The sequence below is a fragment of the Cebidichthys violaceus genome, unplaced genomic scaffold (assembly GCF_023349555.1).
Source record: "Cebidichthys violaceus isolate CVI_PGR_0920_01 unplaced genomic scaffold, fCebVio1.0.p SCAF_57, whole genome shotgun sequence".
Classification (NCBI taxonomy): domain Eukaryota; kingdom Metazoa; phylum Chordata; class Actinopteri; order Perciformes; family Stichaeidae; genus Cebidichthys; species Cebidichthys violaceus.
This window is the reverse complement of record NW_027176783.1, coordinates 1,060,360-1,065,359: the sequence shown is the minus strand read 5'-3', so window position 1 is coordinate 1,065,359 and position 5,000 is coordinate 1,060,360. Positions and strand designations below refer to the sequence as shown.

General features: G+C 43.9%; 1 protein-coding gene across 7 annotated transcripts in view; it reads left to right on the top strand.

Moving 5' to 3' along the window:
* The window catches only part of LOC137888732 (extracellular sulfatase Sulf-2-like), a 61,079-nt gene that overhangs the window by 14,820 nt on the left and 41,259 nt on the right, over nucleotides 1–5,000 (top strand). For 6 of the 7 annotated variants that reach the window (XM_068732193.1, XM_068732196.1, XM_068732192.1 and 3 more), the window contains exon 2: nucleotides 1,411–1,446. The exons of the other annotated variant lie outside the window; for it this stretch is intronic. The gene's annotated coding sequence lies outside the window, so the exon portion shown is untranslated. The remainder of the gene's footprint in view (nucleotides 1–1,410; nucleotides 1,447–5,000) is intronic. 7 annotated transcript variants of the gene reach the window in all.

The following is a 5,000-nucleotide window of genomic DNA, read 5'->3' as shown; positions in this document are numbered from 1 at the left end:
AAAATCCTCCACGTCGTTATGAGACACTCAGGACAACAGGCGTAGAACGCAGAGAGAGAACGTCCTCAAAGGGCTGGTGGGCCTCGTGGTGGAGGGATTCAAACAGACACGGGACTTTAACTCAGGACCGGAGTTCATGTCCCATGTTGAACCAAAAGTTGAGGGACTTTTACAGACAACGTTGTGTCTCGTGACGTAGTGTCTCCTGACGTAGTGTCTCGTGACGTAGTGTCTCGTGACGTTGTGTCTCCTGACGTAGTGTCTTGTGACGTAGTGTCTCCTGACGTAGTGTCTCGTGACGTAGTGTCTCGTGACGTTGTGTCTCGTGACGTAGTGTCTCCTGACGTAGTGTCTCGTGACGTTGTGTGTTGACGGGGCTACACGCTGATTGACAGGTCTCTACCAGAGACGTATACGGTGTCTCTAGGTCATTCCTCCTCAGTCCAGATGTGGTCAATTCCTGTTCACTGGTTGCAAAAAAAACAAGATGGCGACGGCCAAATCGCCGAACTGGAGGCTTCAAAACGTCCACAAACCAACGAGAGACGTCACCGCGATGACGTCCACCTCTTCTAAACAGGCTGTGGTGTAAACATGAAAGAACGTCCCTGTTAGACAACAAATGTTTCGAACATATTTTTTGTGTATCTTTAAATCTATATTCACCAGAAGAACCATCAGGCGGCCTTCTTGATCCGAATCCTTGTCAGAACTCACTGTTTTCAGCTTGCAATAGCTCAACAGAGACATGGAGACAGTGGAAGTGGAGGAGAATTCTGTCCGAAGTAGGCAGCCGACGGCATGTTTACAGCACAGCTTCGTTTTCTTCCGTCGGTGAACTTCTCAGTGAACTGCCGTTAATTAGCGACGCTCGACCTGGAGACGTCTTTCATCTTCACCAGATCTTCGTCTTGAAAGGCAGAGCGTCGGCGCCGTTACCTCGTCTCTCGTCCTGCGTCTCCGTTTCATCACGATGCCGACTGAAAAACCGGCGTCTTAGTCTGACATGCGGTCAGTCGTGTGAACGGATGAGAGATGTTTTTGATGGGAATTATTCCTGATGCTCTGCAGCTTCAGCATAATGCACCAGCTGTCATTAGAAACCAGCTCTGTAAGACTGTGTGCATGTCAGGGCTTTAAAGTGAGATCAATTGTCTACAGTATACGTGTGTCTTTGTTTTGTTTCAATCTATTGCACATCTGTCCGTTCAGGGAGAGGGTTCTGTCCTCAGACGAAGGACTTCCATTTCTAGTTATTTAAATTGTTTTTTCTTTATCTGAATCAAGAGTCAAATGACTGATATTGATATATAAATGTAAATATAATTGACTTGACAAGCCGTTGAACAAAGTGCGGTAGCGTCACAGAGACGTCTGTTGACTGTCTCTTCTCTCTGTTTGTCTCTGCAGGACTGAACTCTGCAGGACGCCTGTCTCTCACTGCAGGTAAACGTCTTTCTGTTCATCACAGATTCAGACACAAACAGTCAGCTTCTGATTTAAACAGACGACACCGAGTTTGTGCTGCTCAGACTTACAACAAGTTCAAGTCATTTCAAAATATGAAATCATTGGTAAAAAAGTGTTTGATTTACTTGATTTACTGTTGACCAATAACGTACTTACAGTATGAAACGGTTTGTCTGATTAGTTACTCCTCGTTTTTCATGTGTTTTCCTACTAAAGTCTGGCAACACGTGTCAATTTCAAAATAAACTCAGTTAGGTTCAGGAAATGGTTGTGGTTAGGGTTAAAATAAAGTGCCGTCTCAGAAGAACAAACAGCTTCTTGGACCAATCAACTTAGTCATGGTGACATGTCTTGTTGGTTTGTGGATGGTTTGAAGCCTTGAGTTCGGCAACCATATCTGGACTGAGGAGGAGTGACGTAGAGACCTGTCAATCACTGTGTAGCCCCGCCCCTAAAGTATCCCCTCTTTATGGTCTGTTTGACTCTAAATGGAGCATAATGTACTAAATGAACATCATGCTGTATTGAAGAAGACTGTAAACTAGAGATTGAGACCATAAACTCATGTTTACAATGTTTACTGAGGGAATAAATCAAGAGAGAAGTAGAGTCATTTTAGACTAGACTTCTATACAACCAGAGGAGTCGCCCCCTGGTGGACACTAGAGAAAATGCAGCTTTAACAGGTGAAGAACTGACTTCACTCTTCAGAACTGGAGGTTGTCTCCTGGTTGGACTGCAGAATGTGGTGTGTGTGTGTGTGTGTGTGTGTGTGTGTGTGTGTGTTACAGAGATACTCTGAGTTTGTTCCCTTGTTGTGACCCAGTAACAGGAGCCTCACATTCCTGATTAATGATGCAGGTTGGACCCAAACAATGAAAACACACACACACACACACACACACACACACACACCACTGAGACGTTTGTACATTCACTCCCAACACATCAACATACAACACAGTCACACGTCTGAAGTCACCACGTCCAAACATGAAGGACGGACAAAAGTGGTGCGTTCGTAGACGTCATTCGTTTTTCTCCTGCTTCTCATCAGTCTGTAAATGATGAACAAATCACTGTCCAATCACTCGCCTCCTAACGCACAGTTTGGGTCACAATTGTGCAAAATGTGAAGTGAGTCAGAACAAAAATAATGTTGCTGTAGTTCCACCGCCGCAGTAAGTATTGTAAATGTAACATCGCCTGGTGTAACATACTGACATAACACCGTATAATATACTTCAGTTTAATATCGTGTGAGATATAAATGGAGTAATAATGGGCATACAGTATTATCTCTAAAACTACATCCATTCATGAAAACTGGCCCCAGAGAAAAGAGAGTATAACTCTTAACCCGTTATGAGATGAGTCACTCACTGATGTGACGTCGTGAAACAGAGACGTTAACATTCAGATTATCAGGCTGGTGATTCACAAACACATTTTACTGTAAACCCTCAAAGTTCTGGATCAAAACCTAAACCTCTTTGGACCATGACTGAACTGTACACCACATCGTGTTTGTTCCAAAACATCAAAAGTACATCGTCAGTCATGTTTCCTCCCCGATGACATGTTTTTGACATTTCACAAATACTTTTGATTAAAGTGCCGATGGAGTCGTCCAACAAACACAGGACCTTCACCCAGGAGACCAAAAGGTTCACTTATTTCAATTCACTTAAATATTACCTATTATATAGTATTCATAACTATGTTTTCTTTAGTATATAATCACATGGATCTCGTTAGAGAATGAGTCCTTTATATCCACATAGGGAGCAGGAGGCGGAGTCCGCCATGTTGCACCGCCATGTTTCTACAGTAGCCCAGAACGGACAAACTTAACACTGGCTCTAGAGGGAGACTTTAATGTTTGTATGATCCCTGAAGGCCACCGTAGTTGGGGGGGGGGGGGGGGTCTATCTTATCGTATGTTTTACCAAAATCTAACCAAGTAGTTTCATTTTACAACATTAAGCATGTTTGAAACTGTGACTGTCAGCCGGTAGATAAACACGTTACGTAATTCACTTTAGTTGCTAGGGAACGTGATTTGGTCAGATTCTGCTAACAAACAAACAAACAAACAAACAAACTGTAACCTTCGTATCAGAAACACACATTGGTACAACAGACCGTTTCAAAGAAATTACAATTAAAAGATCTTTTAAACCAGTTCTGTGTTTTGTCATGGATCAGTTAAGACGTTAAACATGAGAGAAGAGGAACAGAATTCATCCGTCACTGTCTCGTTTTAACGTGTTTTTGCTGTAAAACGACAAGTGTCTCGTATCTGGAGACGAGTGGAGCGGTTTGTGTTTCACTCTGAACTCCGCAACCTCGACAGAAAACACAGTTTGTTTCCCTGCAGAAGATTCTGGTTCAGCTCCAGATGACCTGCACGCCTCCACATTCCTCTGAGAGAGTGTGTGTGTGTGTGTGTGTGTGTGTGTGTGTGTGTGTGTGTGTGTGAGAGAGTGTGTGTTTCCCCACATGTGTTTCTGATCATCGAGCAGAGAAAGAGGTGGATGAGACAGAAAACCTGTCACGTCAACACAATGACGTCTTTTTTTATTTAAATTTTACAAACAACAGAATGATGGTTGATTGGTTGATTGGTTGATTGGTTGATTGGTTGGTTGATTGGTTGATTGGTTGGAGAGAAAGAGAGAGAGAGAGACAGAGAGAGACAGAGAGACAGAGAGAGACAGAGAGAGAGAGAGAGAGAGAGAGAGAGAGAGAGAGAGAGAGAGAGAGAGAGAGAGAGAGACAGAGAAAGACAGAGAGAGACAGAGAGACAGAGAGAAAGAGAGAGAGAGAGAGAGAGAGAGAGGGAGACAGAGAGAGACAGAGAGAGAGACAGAGAGAGACAGAGAGAGAGAGACAGAGAGAGAGAGGGAGACAGAGAGAGACAGAGAGAGAGAGAGAGAGTTACTGTGACGTTGATCCAAATCTCAGAGGAAATCATTTGCAAAATTCAAATCTGGTTGTCTTCAGCCGTCAGCACTGCTCTGGAAGCTGATTGGCCGTCTGACAGGACTCCTGAATCCCAGACGTGGTCTTTACAGGTCTGGTTCAATCACATCACAAACATTTGTATTTTAATTGGACATTTCTCCCCGAGAAATAGATTCCATATAGAACGCGCTGACGTTGTTTTCAGGTGGAGTTTCAGGACGTGAAAGGAGACGATGCCGTTGAATCATTTAAATGTAGCAGTTCTAACGTAGTGTCTCACGGGACGTGAACACCTGTCTCCTGGGTGAACGTGTTGAGTCCAAACGTCCCTCATACGTCAACACATAGGTGTCCAGTGAAGCTGATTGAGATGTGAGTCTCTGTAACACTCCCAGCTGATGACCAACACCTGACTGACACTAATGCAGTCTGTCAGAAACCTGCAGTAAATCCTGCTTTTCATCACGCTGAGAGGCTCCATGCACCTAATAAAGAGGACCATCATAAACAGCAGCACATCAATGTGACCCGAGTCAGTCAGACACATGTACAGTACACACTGT